This window comes from Sinocyclocheilus anshuiensis, unplaced genomic scaffold, assembly GCF_001515605.1.
Source record: "Sinocyclocheilus anshuiensis isolate Anshui unplaced genomic scaffold, SAMN03320099.WGS_v1.1 scaffold1184, whole genome shotgun sequence".
Lineage (NCBI taxonomy): Eukaryota > Metazoa > Chordata > Actinopteri > Cypriniformes > Cyprinidae > Sinocyclocheilus > Sinocyclocheilus anshuiensis.
The window spans coordinates 1,554,914-1,575,349 of NW_015547647.1; the positions used below are offsets into that span (position 1 = coordinate 1,554,914).

Sequence of the window (20,436 nt, forward strand, 5' to 3'; positions counted from 1 at the left end):
ACTGCTGTCAATCTTTAATTACTCGTATCCATTCAGTATTGAGGAAGTTTGCAAATTCTTCCAATTAACTGCACCTCAATTGTAGGCTAGCTCTCAGGGGTCGCGTGCTTGCTGCTTGAGATCGCGTTTTGTTCATGTAACAAAATCCCCTAATGACCGAAAGCACTCCACGCTCGAAGTGTAGGCCTAAAGTAGTTCTTGGTGGTGTTTTGTCGTTTTAGAGTTGTAATTTGTTAGTTAGGCTGCTTTAATGTTTCACCATCAAAACTCAGGATCATTTCATTCTACCGATACCAATTTACCAGTTTTATAGTCTAAGAAGCCTAAACATAGCCTATTCTGTTTTGTCGTTCACAAACAGACTATGAATAACATTTTATATTCTCATTAGAAATTATATATAGACTAAGCTTTGTTTTTACTTTATTTTATATTTTATTTATTTTTATATCGGCTAGCAAGACTATAATTTTGTGTTAGGCTACAACATTTAAAATGGTAACCATTGTAAATCGCGGAGTGTTAGGCTAACACATTTTGTTTAAATGTCTGTAACTCGGGGTTTATTTATTTTATTTTATTATTATTTTATTTTATTTTATCTTTCCTCTGTGTGTTTCAAACGTTGATGTAATATTTCCATATTTAGCTGCAACAAATTAGTTGAAAAATCTACAACCTAACAGTGTTGGGGAAAGTTACTTTTAAAAGTAATGCATTACAATATTGCGTTACTCCATAAAACTAATTACGGTACTTAGTTACTTTTTATGGAAAGTAATGCGTTACGTTACTTTTGCGTTACTTTTTAAATCTGGACAGGGCTTGCTTGTTTGTTTTTAAAATAAAAAAGTTATATTTTTGGCAAATATAAAAGCCCTTTCACACCAAAAGTGAAATGAATAAGCCTCAGGCTGAAGGGAAAGTAGATTTACGTCCGTACAGTAGAATGCAGAAGAAGAAATTTCAACACACTTCAGCAATAAAAAAAGACACACAAATGTTCGTCTAGAGTAATTTTTGCTTATTAGTATGGTTGAACTGGATCATCGAAGGTCAGAAGCAAAGACATTGGTTAATAGAATGGGAATAAATACATAAAGGATATTTGTGTTGTTTAACATTTAATTATTGCAGGTTTGCGTCATATTCTGAGTTGCATTATTTTTATTCCTTTTGAGGAATACTGAATCTGTGTTTTTTTGTTTTTTGTTGTGAGTGAGATGATTAATGCATATTCATATTTATTTTAGAACCACAGTAACATCTTTTGATTTCTCTCAACATGCATGTCCATGGGGACAGGAGAGCTGTCAATCAATAAATTGGAAAAAAAAGTAACTTGCGTTACTTATTTGAAAAAGTAACTCAGATATTCTCTTGTAAATTAAAAAGTAATGCGTTACTTTACTAGTTACTTTAAAAAAGTAATCTGATTACGTAACTTGCGTTACTTGTAATATATTACCCCCAACACTGCAACCTAATGTGTGTAAAATTATTTCAAGTATAAAGAATAGGCCTACCATTTCATTTTAAACATTTTGTTAATTATAGAAATAGGCCTAACGTGTGTCGGTCACTCTTACAAACGTTACGTGGCAAATAGCTATATGCCATTATATATATATATATTGTTTGTTTGTTTGTTTGCAAATCCTATAGGCTATATTTCCAAACGGAGACATTCAGTTTTTACTGTCACCTCAGAAGAGAGTGATATGACCAATTTCGTTATTTCACCATGATAAACTATCACGGAATCTCCTTCAAATAGTGTCAGAAAAAGCTTTTTTAAAGCTTTCTGTCATTTGTTGTATTTTTATTTCTATATTTTTCATTTATTTTTAAGACAATATTGTACAATACAAGTAACTATTTCGGCGCGAGTGTACCACAGAACATTTTACAAGCTGACATTTTTAATGGCATTTTGCGCGTGCAGAGATCTTGATCTGTTTCGGCCCCAAAGATGTAATCCCAGCCCCAGTTCCTCTTATTTCTACAGGCCATCATGATCAAGACATCTGGAGTGGGAAAAGATGATTTAAGATTTATGTAAGGCGGTTTATAAAGCTGCCATTATGCCCACAAGGATCTCTGGGAGGAGTTAAATGCTCGGGGACAATACTACATCCCTCACTCCGGCCAATCTGACGTTTCTTGACGTGTCGAAGGGGATGTCACTCACACAATAGAGTCCCGGTCGAGGGGGATCCATATAAGGCCCCTGGGGGCCACTGCATCCTCAGTGTGTGCAGGTCCACTACTGGAGAAAGTTGCTTCTGCTGGGACAGCCTGGATTATTGGAAATAGAGTGTCTTGCATAGGAAATAGGCTAGAAATCCTTAGTACTTTCTTTTTTTTCCTGAAACAAAACGTTCGATGAGGCTTGTTGGATCCCAGTCCCAAGATATGGAAGAGCGTCTCAACCCATCCGCGCGCTTGGATCCGCGCGCTTGGTGCGCAGTCCTGGGTCCCAAACGAGGATCCACAGCATTGAATCCATTTTGGGATTTAAAGGAGAGAATATCTTCCACACGGCTTTTTCTTATGGATCTGGGAAGCCGGTCAAAGACGCTAAGCGTTTGTCTTCCCCCAAAAAGGACTCCAATAACTCCAAAAACTTTGAAGGTGAGTTAACAGCTTCGCAACGTGACATTTGTCTGCTTTTAAAACTAGACGTTTCGGCAGCACTTTATACTAAATAACAAATTTTAAGTCATGAATACATTTCTACAAGTACATAATAGACATTTCAATATTGATATATTAGGCTATATGAAATCTGAAAAGTTTAGGCTATTGAAAAGTTTTAAGAGTTTTTAGTTTTTTTATTGTAAATGGAAAAAAAAGTTTTTTTAAAGAAAGGAAAAGACAGAAAAAAGTGTTAAATTATATACATTTTATTTGAAAAAGTCTAAAATATAGGCTAATTAAATAAATATGACGATGTTAAAAGTTTAAAATCTTTTTAGTGGTTTATGTGAAGTTTAAAAAAAAAAAGAAAAATCATTTTAATACGTGAATTTTAATTTTAATATGAACACGTCACACCTTCTCAACCTCCTTCTTTTTATACAGGTGTCTGTAGATCCTCCGTCATGGTCAGTCCGGATCTGCCGGGTGCGGATGGTGGTGAATTATCGGATCATGAAAATCCTAAGAAAAAGCACCGGCGGAACCGGACCACGTTCACAACCTTTCAGCTGCACGAGCTCGAGAGAGCGTTTGAGAAGTCGCATTATCCTGACGTGTACAGCAGAGAGGAGCTCGCGCTCAAGGTCAGCCTGCCAGAAGTTCGAGTGCAGGTGAGCACAGGGTAGACCACACACATGATGGACTTACATGATCCGTGTATTTGAGAATAAGAATGACACATGCTAGCAATAGGATCACTTCATTTAATAGATCACTGTTCAAAACCTATAATTTTACATAGTCATTCCATCCGTTTGCAATGTTGCTCAAAAATATTTCAAGCACAATTTCAAGGCAAATAATCATATTTTTGTTTTTATAAATAATAATAAAATAGAATAAACTAAAACAAAATGCAATGTATTGAAACAACTGGGTATTTTTTTCTTTTTAAAAAATTATATTAAAAACTTTAGAAATATTTAAAGTAAATTTGAAAAATAAATAATCTTGTATTACATTCATTAAAAGTAAAACTTGACAAATATCGATGGTAAGAGATTTCACATCAAACTGAAAATTTGGCCTCCTTCTTCTTAAGTTTTATTAGGATATAATATTCTGATTTAAAATATTCTAAAGTCATTTTAGTGACAGCTAATAAAATGTGGCTAATTTGTTTTCAAATATCTGAACCTTATGTGTAGCAAATTAAGATCTGGGACATAAATAACTGGCAAAAATAATTTATAATATTGTAATATAACTATGTATAATATGTCAAATAAATAATATAAATAGAATACTATTCAATCATAAACATATATCAACTTTTTTGCAAGTGTATTTGAAAGGTTTTGCAAACTAATACAATTTGAATTATTTATTTATTCTGGCAAATGTATTTGAAAGGTTTTTTGCAAAACATCAACATTACATCTGTACTTTTCTATATCTTCCGTCACAGTTGGGCTTTTAAACGTGTTACTCTTGCATTCTAAACCAAATCCTTCTTATGTCAAATGTCAGGTGTGGTTCCAAAACCGCCGTGCAAAGTGGCGACGTCAGGAGAAACTGGAGGTGAGCTCCATCAAGCTGCAGGAGTCCTCCATGCTGTCCATCCCAAGATCGGGGCCGCTGTCTCTGGGTAGCGGTCTGCCGTTAGAGCCCTGGCTTACTGGACCGATCACCTCCTGCAGCTCTCTCCTGCAGTCCCTGCCCAGCTTCATCACCCCTCAGCAGGGAGTACCAGCCAGCTACACCCCTCCACAGTTTCTCAGCTCAACTACACCCAACCACCCTCTGCCCCATATAGGGGCGGTGTGTCCCCCTCCACCAGCGTATCAGTGCTCAGGCTTTATGGATAAATTTTCACTAGAAGAGGCAGACCCACGAAACACAAGTATCGCCTCGCTAAGAATGAAAGCGAAGGAACACATCCAGTCTATAGGGAAGACGTGGTAAACTGAGGATGATGCTGGACTGAGACACTCAGAGACTTGTTTGCATCTCCTTTAACTTTCTAAATCAGACTCCGTTTGAAGAGAAGTGGTTTTCACATCTGTGTGTGGTTCAGAAACCTCCCAGAGTTGTTCATTATGGATGACAAGCTTTGTAAAGCAAATTTACTGTACATTACTGTCATTTTTGGATTTTTTTTTTTATCATGAGTTCATTTAATAAAGCTTCCTTGCTAATTCAAACATGCAACTGGACCTAATTTTTTTAAGAGAGAAATAAAAAAAATGCATTATATAAACTTCCATTAAGATATCATATATTTTATATAATCCCATAGGTTTTTGTTGTTGTTGCTGCAGTTTATATATATATATATATATATATATATATATATATAAAGGATGATCCGGTTCCCACAGGCCATCATCAGACTGTCATGTACCGTGAGTTCGCACAGCGGAAGATGCGTCAGTGTGGCGCCATCTAGTGGTTGCGTTTGGAACATTATTCTCCCTCCATACTGTAATAATGGACCTGTGTCTTTACGATCTATATTTAAATTTTGTGGTATATTTTTAGGTTTCTGTGGGTGTTTCTATATAGAAATATGATCTCACCATCACTAAACCAAACTAAATCTGGAGTTATTATAAATCAGGAATGCTAAACATTTTCAAAGCCAAATTAAATATATGTCCTTGGGCTAAAATACAATGTAAGCCTTTTCTTTTTCATTTATACTGTGTAAACAAAATAGGTGTGATATTATAAATATTTTTTATATACTTTTATAAAGATTTTTTTTTTTTACATACAATGTAATGTAAGGCGTGTAAACCACTGTTTAAAATCCTTTAGGAGATTGCATATCATCAGCTTAGCTAAATTCCTTCATATAGTTGTTTGCATTAGCAGTTGGAACCTGTACACCTTTATCAAACCCATCAGCTCACGTCTTCATAAACACACGACTCTCACCAAATCCGACGTTTGCCATTTATGCAGTAACTTTATCAATGATGCAATTAGATTCATCTGTGACAAATGAGGAAAGCAAACATCAGAAAGGAAACTGTGTGAACTAGATGAGCTTAACCAAATGAAAGTGGCTTCAATTGACATCTTCCATTGTTAGAAACATCAGTGTGAATAATTGGAGCCATTATTGTGCACAGACAGCTGAGAGCAGTGAGACAGCTAGACCGTCAACAATTTCCTGCCAGTTGTCACAGACAATGCAAAGGTCGTGATTTAGTTATTCAGATGGTCATTAGTGTGCGGTGAAGAGTTTTCCTGTCACCTGCCTGCCTCTGTTAAGTGACTGCTTGACTAATAAGCAGGTTATGGCCAGCCACCTCAAAAGATCGATCATAACCTGTAACAAATTGCTTTTGGAATGAGACTGGGTCTTTAAACTCTCACACTAAGTGTACAAGCGCATTCAGCTCAGCACAGTCTCTATTTAATTGTGATGCATGGACCATAAAGAATTCATATGTTAATGTGAAAGGGATAGAATTAAAGTTTGCTGAAAATGTATTCACCCTCAGGCCATCTGAGATGTAGATGAGTTTGTTTCTTCATCAGAACAGATTTGGAGAAATTGAGCGTTACATCACTTGCTCACCAATAGATCCTCTGCAGTGAATGGGTGCCGTCAGAATGAGAGTCCAAACAACTGATAAAAACATCACAATAATCCACATGACTCCAGTCCATTAATGAATGCCTTGTGAAGTGAAAAGCTGCGTGTTTGTAAGAAACAAATCCATTATTAAGGCAATTTATCTTTAAACCGTCGCTTCCAGACAAAATATGAGTCCGTAATCCATAATAATGCTTCCTTCAGTGAAAAAGTCAATCCCCTGTTGTCCTCTTACATCAAAGCCCCCTAACTTATTTGTTTAGAACTGTTTTCACTTGTAACCGGTGCTTGATCCGTGCATATTTCTCCCCTGATTCAGACGAGATGATTTTGTTTCTAACAAGCACGCAGCTTTTCACAAGCTCTTAACTGATGGACTGGAGTGGTGTGGATTACTTGTGGATTATTGTGGTTTTTATCAGCTGTTTGGACTCTCATTCTGACGGCACCCATTCACAGCAGAGGATCCATTGGTGAGCAAATGATGTAATGATAAATTTCTCCAAATCTGTCCTGATGATGAAACAAACTCATCTACATCTTGCATGACCTGAGTAAATTTCATTTTTGGGTGAACTATTCCTTTAATAGTCTTTTTCTAGCTACGACATTTTTAAACGATATGCAAGTGAGCATACTTGTTGTTTTTATAAACCGCAGATAGCCCAACAAGTTAAAGTTTATTAAATATTAATCAATTGAACTGTGACTACAATGGTTACTATGGTGTCAGTTATCAAGGAGATGAATTCAATTATAAAACAATACCATAAAAAATATAGAATAATGAGTCAGTTTATGCGTGTTTCTTTGTAGAGATATTGACATAAAAAAATATAACATGCTTATTTATATGTTGTTGAATAAAGACATTTGTATTCAATCAAGCCAGTTGTCAAGTGAACTTCACCCACAGTCTTTTGTCCAGTTGGTCCTCAGCTTTCGTTGTCATCCTGCATTAATAAAGCCCGCAACAAGACATCCTCAGCCTGTATATGAAATATAAAAAAAGAGAAATATTATTATATAAGAATCAAAGGAAATTTACCTTAAATAAAACATGCATATCATCATTAGCTTAAAAAAATGTTACAAATAGGGTTAACTAAAACTAGTACAGTTAACTAAAACTAAAACCATAAAACGATTTTATTACTTTAAATAAATTTAACTTTAATTTAAAGAAAATAAAATGATAAAACTTAAACTTATTTCAGCTAGTGGCCAAAGCCACATTTTTATTTAGTTTAATTTGATGTACTAAAATAAATAAAACAGAAATAAAAATTTAAAACTATATAGACTTTTTTTTTTTTTTTAAATGACAAAAACACACAAAAAAAAGACTAAAAATAAAAATAAAAATGAAATAAGAAAATATAAAAATAAAAACTAATTCAAAATATTAATAAAAAATTATAACAGCATTTTAATGCCACTAAAATAACACTGGTTACAAAAGGTTTATCTGTGTCTTATTTGTACATTTTCTGGTCAAAAGTGATTCTTTATTTGCTCAACTATGTTTTATTTTTTGTTTGTTATACACATTGCAGAATAGTTTTGTGATTAAAAAATAGATCAGAACCACCTATATGCACTTTAAATGCATCTTGCATGCATTTTTTCATTAGCATAATGATCATGTTCAGGATTTCTTTCCCGTTTCTTACCAGTTTGACTTGTCTGTCTCTCTCATGAACTTCCTCCCACTGATGTCTTTCTTCCAGCATGCACTGGAGTAGTTTATGAGCGTCGATCTCCTCGGTGCCATCCGTCCTCTCATGAGCGTATGCAGGAGTGGCAGCTGCAGATGTTTGTTGTATCTTTCCAGCTGCTGATCCTGATCTAGAGTCGTCATAGAGGTCTCAGCATTGCCTTCTGGATCCTCAGGTCTGACCTGCTCATCTGTGCTTTTCTTGCCCATTAAGTGCCCTAAAACACATATAGATCATTATAGACTGAGCATTGCTCTGATTTGAAGTCAAATGAATGCATTTGAAACAAATATAATTGAACCTATACAGGTTAGGATAGCCTACGAAGAGCATCTCCACACTTAAATAAGACTTCATGTGCAGGTTGCAAACAAAGTCAAAACAATGCCACTAATGTATAATACAACCTAATCAAGAAAATATATATATATTAGCTATTTAAACAAATATTGAATCTAGTCTGGTATTAATGTGCAAACAAAATGCAATTTGAGTCAAAATAATACATAATTCCTTCTATTCACCATGTCACAATTCACTTTATGAGCAATTGTTTAATACAGCACTAGCTCCATTGAACTCGATCTCAAATCTCAATCTCTAAAATCAAAAGAAAGTATCATATTTTACCTTTATTAACAAATTCTTCACGCAAACACACAAAAAGGCAGTTGCATGCTATTTTCATCCAGTTAAAGCACGGCTGTTAGTCTGTTAATTTCACCCCATGGATCCTCTTTCCCTCTTCAGACTCAAAGCTTAAGTGACACTTGAGAATTTAGCAATCACTCCAGATACATGCTTAATGAATGCACTAAACAAATTACCACTAGTACATTTAATCAAGTGATTTATATCTAGTGTCATTGATTTCATTTACTGTATACTCTTAAAACTTTTATTTAATGGTTCAGCAACAAACCCTCTGTTTGTCCAGTCCCGTGGTTCTCAGGAGATCAAAAGTTCTAGATGTTACATTTCAGGTTCTTTAGATCAGCATATTAATTTATAAACTGTTTTTGTTTTCATGTATGGTATAGGCACACACCAATTTAAATTTGATATTTTATCATTTTATTTTATTTTATTTTATTTTATTTTTTATATTTGTATTACTGCCTGTTCATATACATATCATACGTATTCTTTATATAATATGTAGAAAAATACATTTAATTTATCAACAAGTATTGTTGTTGCACATTTGACTTAAATTGTCAACCTTCATTAAGCATTTTAAGCGTTTTTATACGGTTTACTATTAAAAAAAAAACTATAAATGTAAATACAGAGTATGCAGAGTCAATATGCAGGATAAAATAAAAAAATATATATAAATGTAAATACTTTAAGTACTCTCCTCCAAAACAATACGTGTATATTTATAAGTGTAAGACCCAAAATATTTTTAAGTGGTCAATTAAAAATATGATTTTAACTCACCAACAGCCCAGTGATTTCCGCGAGGATAAACTTTTCCAATTGGTTGTGCGTCTGATGCATAAACATCACAGAGCACAATAACCAGAATGATGGAAACGACTAATCTGTATCTCCATACAAGGCACATGACGCTCAGGTAAAACTCGAGTCCCTTCAGCTTCTTTGATCAGTAGCCTACTCCTGTATTTGCTCGTGCGTTTATCGCTAGTAGAGGCCCGTGAAATGCTGCATATGGATAATCACTTCATTTTTATACTCCCGTGACGACGACCACTTAGAAAGTGAAAGAAAATGACGCGATAATCTCGTGCGCTATTGAGAGAAATTGTCATGCCAGTGTCTGGATGACTCGTGTGGGGTGGGACACTGAAAGTTTAATGCCCCCTCCCAGGGGTTCTGCGTCAGTATCTTGGTGGGTTAGGCTACTTGACATAAAAACAGAATGTCATGTTGAGCTAACCTGTCATTATCTCAGCCACGGGCAATTGTGTTTCCCAAGACAGATTCAATGTGAAATGTCATCAGTTTTTCATTAGATGCGGGGTAAAAATAGCTTGTTATTGTTTTCTCGTGCAGTTTGTGTAATAGACGCCAATTGCTTTATGGCATAGGAAAATAAAGACAGAAAGAGGTCTCTCATACTGGTCTTAACTGATTTAAACTGGTCCCTGACCTGCTAAATAATGCTCCAAACCCCTTTAAAACCAGCCGAAAAATATTTTATTTTATTATATAGCAGGGAAATTTATAATAAAGTTTCTGGTAATGGAGTCTGATGGCATAAATCATGTCAACATATCTCCAGTTACAAATCTATTTATATTATTATACAAATACATTATAGGCTACTATACATAATATAAAAAAATACATTTTTATTTTTATTTTATTTTATTTATTTTTTATTTCATGACCATTTCTGTGAAACCATAGCATGCTATATTCATTATATATATCATCATGTTATATTTGTTTTATTGTTATTTTTAGGACTGCAAAACAAGTATTTCGATTAAATTAAAATGAATATAAAAGTCAAACATTTAAACAAACATGAACATCTACATGAGTGCACAAAACCAAAACCCCAGTTAGTGCAACACAACAAAGATGAAAGATCAAAATATTTTTCTTCTTCATTTTTATTATTTAGGTCTTTTTAAATTTAAAAGAGATTTAATTTTTTTCATGAATATATATTTTTTATTTATTTTTCATCAATGTAATCATCAGTGTAAAGTGCTGGGTGCAGATGTACAACTAGGAGAGAAATGAGTTGGCACTCATCACTGATATCAGCTGTTAATTTCACATCTCTCACCCAGCAAGCAACATCCCTGTAACCTCAAAAGCTTGTATTGTTCTGTAAATCGGAAAGAACAGATGGGCTTTGATGCTTGTGGTTTTACTTGGCTGGAAAAACCAAAAAGTGAACAATAGGCACATGCAGATGAAGCGATATGTGAGGCTTTCTGTGAATTTATGTAATGATTATTCATAAGATATCTTATTGGAATAATCAAGATATAATATTTCCGGATAATGTGACCCAGATAGCAAATCCTGAAAATTATGGACAAGACCTCGAAGGCACTGTCAGATTTGTAAAACAACACAAAGCAGGGCAGGTGAGGTGAGTTTCTCATGCTGCTGTTTACCTCATCCTCACCGAGTAAGGCTTAAATTCTTCATGATATTACGTGTGAATGTCAAAAGAGAGATTAGTTTTATAGCAACAAGTAGAGTTAATTATTTTGCAAAGCTAAGTATGTTGCTTTGCTTGTTGTTTTGCTTTTTTAATGAACTGAAAATTTGTCAAGACTAAAAATGGACATAACTGTAGTTTGTGTTTAATCGCATGCAACTAGAATAACATGTAATTCCTGAAATTAATCACAGCATGACTTTCACCACTAGATGGAACTATTTGGTTTCGTTTGAAGGTTGTTGCCATAGACTGTATGGTTGTTGCACAAACTCTGGTATCAGTTGACCAGAGGACATGTCAATATAGAAGGACAAAAACTTAAGTATGATGCTTTAACGTATAATAATAAAAGCCCAGTCACAGTTGAATGATTTATAATAATTTCATCATGTAAAAAACAAATGCATTTATTTGCAATACTGCATAAATTGCTGCACTCTATATAGGCTGGATTCAGAATGACATTAAAAATGCAATTGTAAATCACGATATTACTTTAAGAGTATTGCCGCAGGCCCAGTAAATAAACTGAGCAGGCTAACCTACCTTTTTTCAGATCAGATTAAATATGAAAAGGTCAGAAATGAAAAGATGTCAACACAACTCTACCCTTAGACATCCAGGTCAAGTTTCCGTTCATTCTGTCAAAGTTTTAGGCTACTACTGTAAATTATGGTTATATTTTGACTAAAAATTACTAATTTGTAATATTCGTAATTTTTTTTTTTAAAGGGGTCATATGATGCTATTTTAAAGATCATTATTTTGTGTATTTGGTGTAACAGAATATGTTGACATGCTATAATGTTCAAAAAACACATTTTTCAAATACTGTACATTATTGTAGGTCCTCTATGCCCCGCCTCTCTCAAACGCTTCGTTTTCTACAAAGTCCCTCCTTCCGACAAGCGCAGTCTGCTCTGATTGGCCAGCTGACCCAGTGCATTGTGATTGGCCGAACACCGCAAGCACTCGTCGGAAATGTAACGCCCCTTACTATAATCGCGAGCTTCATCTTTCAAAATAAATGTAAAGACAGAGCCCGAAAGAGGAACAGAGTCGCGTGACAGACACAGTGATGAAGCTGGTATGTGTTTGCAGTACACAAGCCACGGTTAAGACAGCTGACTCCACTGTGATCTCTCTCTCACTCTCTGTCACACACACACACGCACGCACGCGCGCGCGTCCATAAAATGCATTGCTGTTCTGTTGTAAGTAATCTTAAAGATTCCTAAATGCATCTACTTTCGGAAGGCCAAATAAAGTGCTTTTGCTTTCGCCTAGAAACACACAGCGTCTCCCTGACATGGCTGCATCAACACTAACTGCAGTTACTGAAACCACGCCTTCTTTCTTTGCGTGCACATTTGGACGCATTATGCAAATATTCCCACATAGTGACCTAGATATGTGGGGGCGTGTTAGAACGAGCCGTTTTAGGGGGGCGTGGCAGAGTCTTAACTTTGATAAAGAATATGTCTTTGGTTTTGAGACTTTAGTCTTTCCAACTTCATGGATCTTATCTATGCACAATCAGCTTGTAACACTCCAAAGAGAAAGGAAAACTTGAAATCGCATCATATGACCCCTTTAATGTAAATGTTATTGCGTGATTGTGTCCACAAACGTGGTATTCACAATTATTTAGGCATATTAATAATGTGCTTAGATTGTTTAGGTTACTAGAGACTCCTGTTTATCAACCAGCACATTGCTTGCTGATGTGTGCAGCAAAGACTTCTGGGAATCAAGTTTGGTCCTATGAGGAGCTGAACTGGGTGCAGTGTTGCCAACTTAGCAATTTTGTTGCTAAATTTAGCAACTTTTCAGACTACCCTAGCAACTTTTTCTTCCAAAAGCACCTAGCAACAAATTGAGCTATGTGAATTAAGTTAGCTGCCATTTGCAATTGTTAAATTTAATAATAATAATAATTTAATAATCTAATAATTGTTCATTTATGATACACTTTGTTAGTAGCTTGTACCTGCGATTTTTGTTCAGTTAGTACACTGTAAGAAAAATGAAAAAGATACTAGTTATTTTACCAGATATAGCATACTAACTAACTACTAATATACTGCTTAAAGCATAATTGTTGAGAATGTGTAGTATTACTAGTTTACTAGTTATTAAAAAAACGTTCAATAAGTGTTCAATAATTCAATGTATTTAAAATGCAGTTATAAATATTTTATTATATTACGCATATTATTTTACAAACAACATTAACATATATAAAATAGTTTTTTTGCGGAGATTTGATGTTGTGACAATTTTGCATCTTGATTACGCAGTGACGTCATCGCACAAGGACGTCATAACGTCATTTAGCAACAAATCGACCTTCCTTTAGCAACTTTCTCTGAAAATTATTTGGCAACACTGGCTGCGATGTTACCGCCTTACCTTCGCTCTCGCTTGGGGTCTGGCAACCACCAGAGGCCCGCAAGAAGGTGCTAATAGTAAGTGCAAAAATAACCATTTGCTGAAAATATTACGTAGAGTCCAATCAACTGATAAAAACACCACAATCATCCAAAGTAACGCCAGTCCATCAATTTGTAAAGTCAAAAGCTGCATGTTTGTAATAAACAAATCCATCAATAAGGCATTTTAACATTAAACTGTTGCTACTGGCCAAAATACCAGTCCGTAATCAATAATAACGTTTCTTGCAGTAAAGTTCACCCCCAGTTGTTCTCTTACATCAAAACCCAATCACATGTTTAGGACTGTTTCTGGGTGGCTGCCACTCACATACTAAGTAGGCTATACGTCAAAATCTAGTTTAATAGGAGCATGTTTAAATATCAATTCCGACCATGAAGATTATAAGGAGCGAATAGGCATCACCGCGGTGATTCATGGGTAAGTGTGGCTCAAAACCAACAATCCACAAACTTTCCATGGGAATCGTCAATAATGTTCCATCATTTGGCCATAATACGTAAGAACGCAAATGTATTGTACGGACTTGTTTTGAAAAAGAGATCAATGATGTTTGATATCAAATCATTGTCTTTTCCAAGTGCGGTGTATGAATCGTTCTTATGAGACGGATCTTTTCAATGAATCAGTTGATCCGGTGGTCGTTCACGGATCAGACTGAATGAATGATTCACGAACCAGTGGTCCAAAAGAACCGAGAACAAAAGTTTCGGACATGTCCGATTCACAGTGATTCGGATTAATTGGAATGAATTTGATGTATCGTAGTATTACTCAGCCATATTATAATTATATTTGTTCTATGCTAATAATAAAAGTAGCTTAGATTGTTCGAACCTTAGTGTCTCTTTACATAGGCTAAAGATTCCTAACAAGCCAGCGATGGATAATCTGATAGTAAGTAGAGAATTTGACCAATGAGGCGAAAAATACGTGTAAAAAAATCACTTCAGTTGCCAAACAACATACAATTTCTAAATAAATAAAGGTAATATGATTACAGCTTGATGCACACATTCACAACAGAGTTGGTTTTAACATTTTATTAAAACGTCCATAACTTTTCAGCCTAGAATTCGAACATTTCAGTTTTTTTTTTTTTTTAACATTTAAATCAGGGCTGCAGCAAAATGCACCAGGACACATATAAATAAATAAAACTTTATAAAAATGTCATAAACATCACTTTGTGACTACACAGAACGTTAGAGCATGTAATATGCCACGCCGGAAGCACGTATGATGCAGTCAGTGGCGGCGTGACGTAAAAGATTCATTGAATCATTTTTAGAAACGAACTGTTCAAAAAAACGAATCGTTGAATCATGCCGCTGTGATAATCGCAAGGGTTTTTGGGATTGACAGTTAAAAAGAAAAAAAATCATCTCACGATATTCAAGCAGTGAAGTACAAAATACATGGTTATATGACGCAAATGTTCGTTTCATACCGAAACCTTTTACAAATGTAAGGGCAATCTTTGAGAGAACATTTAGAAAATGAAAGAAGAAAAGCAAGTGTTCACATTGTTCTGTTAATAAGAGCGAATAAATACTCCGCGCTTTGCGAGAACTCCGTGGTGGCGTCATAGAACGTTTTGAAACTCGAATGTAACAATAATGTTGCAGCTGGCAGTATTATGGCACGATATAAGGAATCAATAGGACACCGGCGGTCATGTGACTGCGCTTACATCTCTGGGGGTGGGCAGCAGCCTCTCCATGTCTTACTGCCGTATTCGGCAGGGGGAAAGCCGTGCATTCTCGATCATATGAGGGCTGCTTGCACCCATGAGCAACGTTTTGCAATGCTTTTTGACAGCACTGCAATGTATTTCTGAGTCCCTCTTTCATGCATACTGATGATGTCTGTCATTCTAGGTTGTGCTGTGCATAGCTGAATTTGGTGGTGCAACAGCAAGAATCATGGCTGGCCTTCTTGCCTTTGATATTTGCCTTTGCTGCCCTGCTGAGAAGAAGAGCCCTCATATGCAACCTTTTAATTGAGACACAGCCCTTTCTTACAATAACCCACAGGTAGGTCAGCATCTGTTCTTTGCTCTTTGAATGGGTCCTTTCGATAGCTGTCATTGTGGTAGGCCAGGAGGGTTGCTGGTAATGGGTGTAGTGGAGAGCATACATGCGTTTATTGGCCGTAGCATTGCTGCCGTCATGGTTTTCTGGTTTGAATGGGGGATTTCGTTTGCTGTACTTTGAGTCTGTTGGTTTGTTGTGCAATAGCTACATGCATTCATGTTCTTCTCATTGCAGAAGTCATCAGAAGTGAACCGCTCACTGCCCTGTAAATGGTTCAGGGGCCAGGGCTAAAGAAGCCTCATGTAGGCCACAATGAACAACACGGAAAATTATTATCATTTTCTTTTTATAATGCATTGTAGTAGGAATATATCTTTCTCATTTTTATTTAAAATCAACATGAATTCAAAATCAGCCCCATTTACTTTCCTAATGCATGTGTTGCTTGTACTGTTAAAGATTCTTTGACAAAATATATTAATATTTAATATAAATGGATATTTAGTAAATATATGTATAAATATATGTAGTTCATTTTATATCTAATATTTAATCAAGATGACCTAACTTGCTCATCTTGTGAAACAACTTTACAGCTGATGACATCATGTAGGCCGTGCAACGCTATTGGATAATGTTAACAAATAGCCAAACAACTATGTAGACGTTACGGTATTGTAAACTTGAATCCAGTTTGGCTGCCTATGGGCTAATAGGCCTAATAGGCCCAATGCCTACTTTTCACAATCCAGTCAATTCCGATTGGATAAAATCAAGTCCTGTTCTCCATTTGCGATGCTTTTAAATAATGCTAACCAACAGCCAAACAACTATTGAGGCATTGTGTTTTGTAAATTTGCATTCGGTTTAGCTGCATATTTTCAATCCTTTCAATTACCAATGTATAAAATCTCACTATATATTCAGTTTCACATCAGATTAGGGAAGTACAGTAGGTTGCAAATGGCAATTTGTATTGACTTTTTAAAATAGTAAAATAACAACAAAATTGAATCTGCTTTGTACTGATATGTGACACGTGAGTTCATAAGTTCATGGACTATTTCGTCTAGCATTTGGTTGGTCTTGACTAGCATTTTTCTGCAAATTTGTTAGGATGTCTCAGATTAGTTTGTTTGCTTGGCAAAAGCCAAATGGCAGAAACAAGAATATGTAGTGCTTATTTTTTATATTTGCAGCAAAGTAAATGGTGCCACAGGCCATAAGTTAAAGGGGTCATATGATGCGATTTCAATTTTTCCTTTCTCTTTGGAGTGTTACAAGCTCTTGGTGCATAAAGAAGATCTGTAAAGTTGCAAAGACTAAAGTCTCAAATCCAAAGAGATATTCTTTATAAAAGTTAAGAGTCAGCCACACCCTACCTAAAACGGCTCGTTCTAACACGCCCCCACATACCTATGTCACTATCTGGGAAGATTTGCATAACGCCGCCCAAGTGTTCACGCAAAGAAAGAAGGCATAACTTTTATTCTCGCTGTAGTATTGTTGTTGCCGCCGCCATGTTGTGAAGGTGCTGTGTGTTTCGTTGTGAAAGTGAAACTACTTTGTTTGGCCTTACAAAAGAGGACGATACCCGCTTTGTCATGCCTAGAGCTGATCCGTGCTGGTTGCTGAGGAAATACAACAACTTTGCGCTGTGGATCACCGGATCGGCTTTCACCGTGGACAAAGCGGAGTCCAGCCCGGAGTCGTCACATGTCCTTCCGGACGCTCCTTCGTCTAAAAAGACAGTATAAGTCATTATAATCCATAATTATGTCCCCACTGGATGCAACGAATGCCTCGTTTATAATGGGTTTTCATGTTTTTGAATCATCGCCCCGGCCTGACGGCATCATCACAATATGGTAGGGGCGTAACATTTCCGTCACACACTTGAGGTATTCGGCCAATCATAACGCATTGGATAGCTGGCCAATCACAGCACACCTCGCTTTTCAGACCGATGAGCTTTGTAAAAATCGACACGTTTCAGAAAGGCGGGGCATAGAGGAAAAACAATAATGTACAGTATGTGGGAAATAATTGTTTTTTGAACCTTAAACTGCATAAACACATTTCATTACACCAAATACACAAAATAATGTTCTTTTTAGCAACATCATATGACCCCTTTAAGAAAACAACACCATCACTGCATTGAATGATTACTGTAATGTCGCTAAAGCTGTTGTTGGCCTCAAAGAGGTTCTTACCTTAAAAAATGCTACAAATATGCCTGAGCCTATTGGATTGAATGTTTCTCTATGCACCTGCATGAAAAAACAACACGCATACATGATTTGACTGCAGGTTAGCCAATGCCATCATGGGCCTTTGTTCTTCCTGCTCGCAGTCTCTCTGCAAACATCATTCCAGAAGATTCCCTTCTCCCCTTACACCCCTCCTTCCAGTCCCGTCTCATATTCCTTCTTTTTTTCCCTCCACCTCTCCTTTCTGCCTTGTTCCTCTCTCTCTGTCTCTCCTCAAATCTGCTTGTCTTCTTTGGCTGCAGCAGCTGGTTGCAGTCTTGAGCCAGAGTCTCATCCCCGAGTCCCCCTCCCCCCCCACGAGTGCACACAAAGACAAAAGGCCAGGGCTGCTTGTCAGAACACTGCCCCCTTCCTCCCTGCGCTGCCGTGTGCATCTGCAGAGGAGAGAGTGACCTATAGAACAGGAACCAGCAGGCTCATAGTGAAGGGGAAAAAAATCACACTCATACAGAATGGGGCCTGGCTGGACTGACGTCTTGCATAAGCCTCTCCACGAAGATTCCCGGTAGTAGGGCCGGGGCGATGCGGGGTAGGGCAAGAAAGAGCCTGCTTTTTCCCTGTTTGTGTGTCTCTGTGTGTGTGTTTTTCCTATGTGTCACGGCCTTTGTTTTCTCTCACGTTTGGCAGAGACCGGACACGGTTGCCCAGGGCTGGAGGATTAGGGGACGAGCAGCTGATTTTAATTGACAAAGATCCGTGTTTCTCACTGGTTTTCTGGGGAAAAGGCAAAAGGAGGAAGCAGGGACACTGGCTAGAAGAGAGGAACAGGGACCATGGAGAGTGTGAGAGTGAGGAAGAGAGAGAGAGTGGGAGAGGGGAGGCAGAGAAGGAAGTAGAAGCAGTCCAGTGCTGCAGAATGGGGTAAAACCGAGAGGCACAATCAAAAAGAGGTCAGGTACCGAGCCTGTTTAAATTCTACTTACTATCTCTGTGTCTTGTTTTCTTCTGTCAGGAAACGGTGCTCATCTTGTGGTTTTGGTTTACACAGTGCTTGTGGTTTTCCTCTGGAATGTGCATCTGCTTTTTGGCTTTGCAGTTTTTCCTTCTCTCATTCATCCATCAATCCATCCATATAAACCAGCCTCTGGTGTGCATGTATTTTTCATAAACGTCCTCCATAGTCTGTGTTTTTCAGGCCTAGTGTTTGATTCGGCTCGGCAACGTCAACTGCACACGCATTCTGAACACAAACCTCTTCGATAATATTAACACGCATTCAAAGCAGGAATATTTTGCAGGAATATTGAAGATTTGATGAAGAAACGGCCAGCTTCTGTGTCTCCAGTGTGGCTGCACTGCAGCACACACATTATGCAGGGTGACCGGAACCGGTTGAAACCGGTTTGAGGCAGACGAGGAGGCTCGGAAACAATACAGGCACTGTGCTACAGGCAGATAGCTGACTGCTTCATGGCAGCCAAAATGGCAAAGGGGTCTTCAGGAGTGATACAGCCCAGAGCAGGGACGTTAGAGAGGCGGTCTTTGCACACCTCCAGACGGTTATGCACATCAGGGCCAGGAGGCAGCCATGAGAACTGAGCAGATATGGTGACTGTGGGTCACTATGTGCTGTTATTCATGGTGGTCACCATCCAGAACGGTCTCTGGCGTGCCTTTCCTCCTGGTGGATCGTTTCTTGAAGGGCCCTGCCTAGTGCAAAAAGTGGATTTTTTTCCCTCTGCTGTCAGGGAGAAAGGAGGAGGAGGGTAGTGGTGGTGGTGTTTTGTTGTGGAGGTGGTGAGAGGAAGGAAGGAAGGAAGAAGGGAAGGAAAGCAAGATTGTTTGCTCTAGTTGTTGGAACACCGAGGGTGAGGAGTGGCTCATTTGCATGTTTCCACTTCTATATGTTTGCATGTGTGTGATATTTTTTATTGTTCTGATAGTTGGGCTACTGCGTCATACAGTGGCCTAATTTTAAAGGCCTCGGATAGAAACCCAAGAATCACAGTTGTTTTCCTGTGAGCGACACTCTGTTTTGAAATCAGGCTGCTCGGCTGTAAATGTGTTTAGGCCCCATACTGGCTTCAACAGCTTAATGTCTTTCATTAAAATCCTCTTGTCCCTGTGTTATTTCTCTCTTTTGTTTTCTGTCTTTTGTTTGCTGCTCCTTCTCTGCTTACATGCCTTACCCCATTGGCTCCATTGTGTGCGGGGAAGGCCGTCTTGGCCCTGCGTACCCTGTGCGTGCAGATGTTATTTGCTGTAATGGAGGCAGGGCTGCAGTGCTCTCTTCCATTTCAATAAAAGCAGCAGTAGCAGGAGTAATGGGGGGTGGCTAACCTTACTAGCACGACACAGCTTTATTTTATTTGTGATTTTTTTTTTCTCTTATCATTTTAAATATGCCAAAATAGTGATGTTCATATGTGATTGTGTTTTTAGTTAGTATTAATATTGTAGGATCAACTCTTTGAGGACCAAATCTTTAAAAATTTATTTTTAAAGCTGCAGTCCGTAACTTTTTTTGGTTAAAAATTATCCAAAATCAATATTTGAGCAAGTACATAACCAGCCAGTGTTCGAAACTATCGCCTTACTTTAGCCCGATTCACAACGG

At 37.2% G+C, this 20,436-nt stretch overlaps 1 protein-coding gene and 1 pseudogene across 4 annotated transcripts in view; both read left to right on the forward strand.

Moving 5' to 3' along the window:
* Positions 1-2,267: 2,267 nt before the first annotated feature.
* On the forward strand, positions 2,268-4,766 carry LOC107701935 (retinal homeobox protein Rx3-like; annotated as a pseudogene).
* A 9,150-nt stretch (positions 4,767-13,916) lies between these two features.
* Positions 13,917-20,436, forward strand: part of LOC107701962 (zinc finger protein 532-like) — a 19,770-nt gene continuing 13,250 nt past the window's right edge. Inside the window, exons 1-2 of one of the 4 annotated variants that reach the window (XM_016504132.1) lie at positions 13,917-13,990; positions 15,451-15,606. The gene's annotated coding sequence lies outside the window, so the exon portion shown is untranslated. Of the gene's footprint in view, positions 13,991-14,944; positions 15,038-15,102; positions 15,607-18,652; positions 18,770-20,436 lie in introns of those variants that run through there. The other 3 variants (XM_016504129.1, XM_016504131.1, XM_016504130.1) reach the window with 3 other exon arrangements.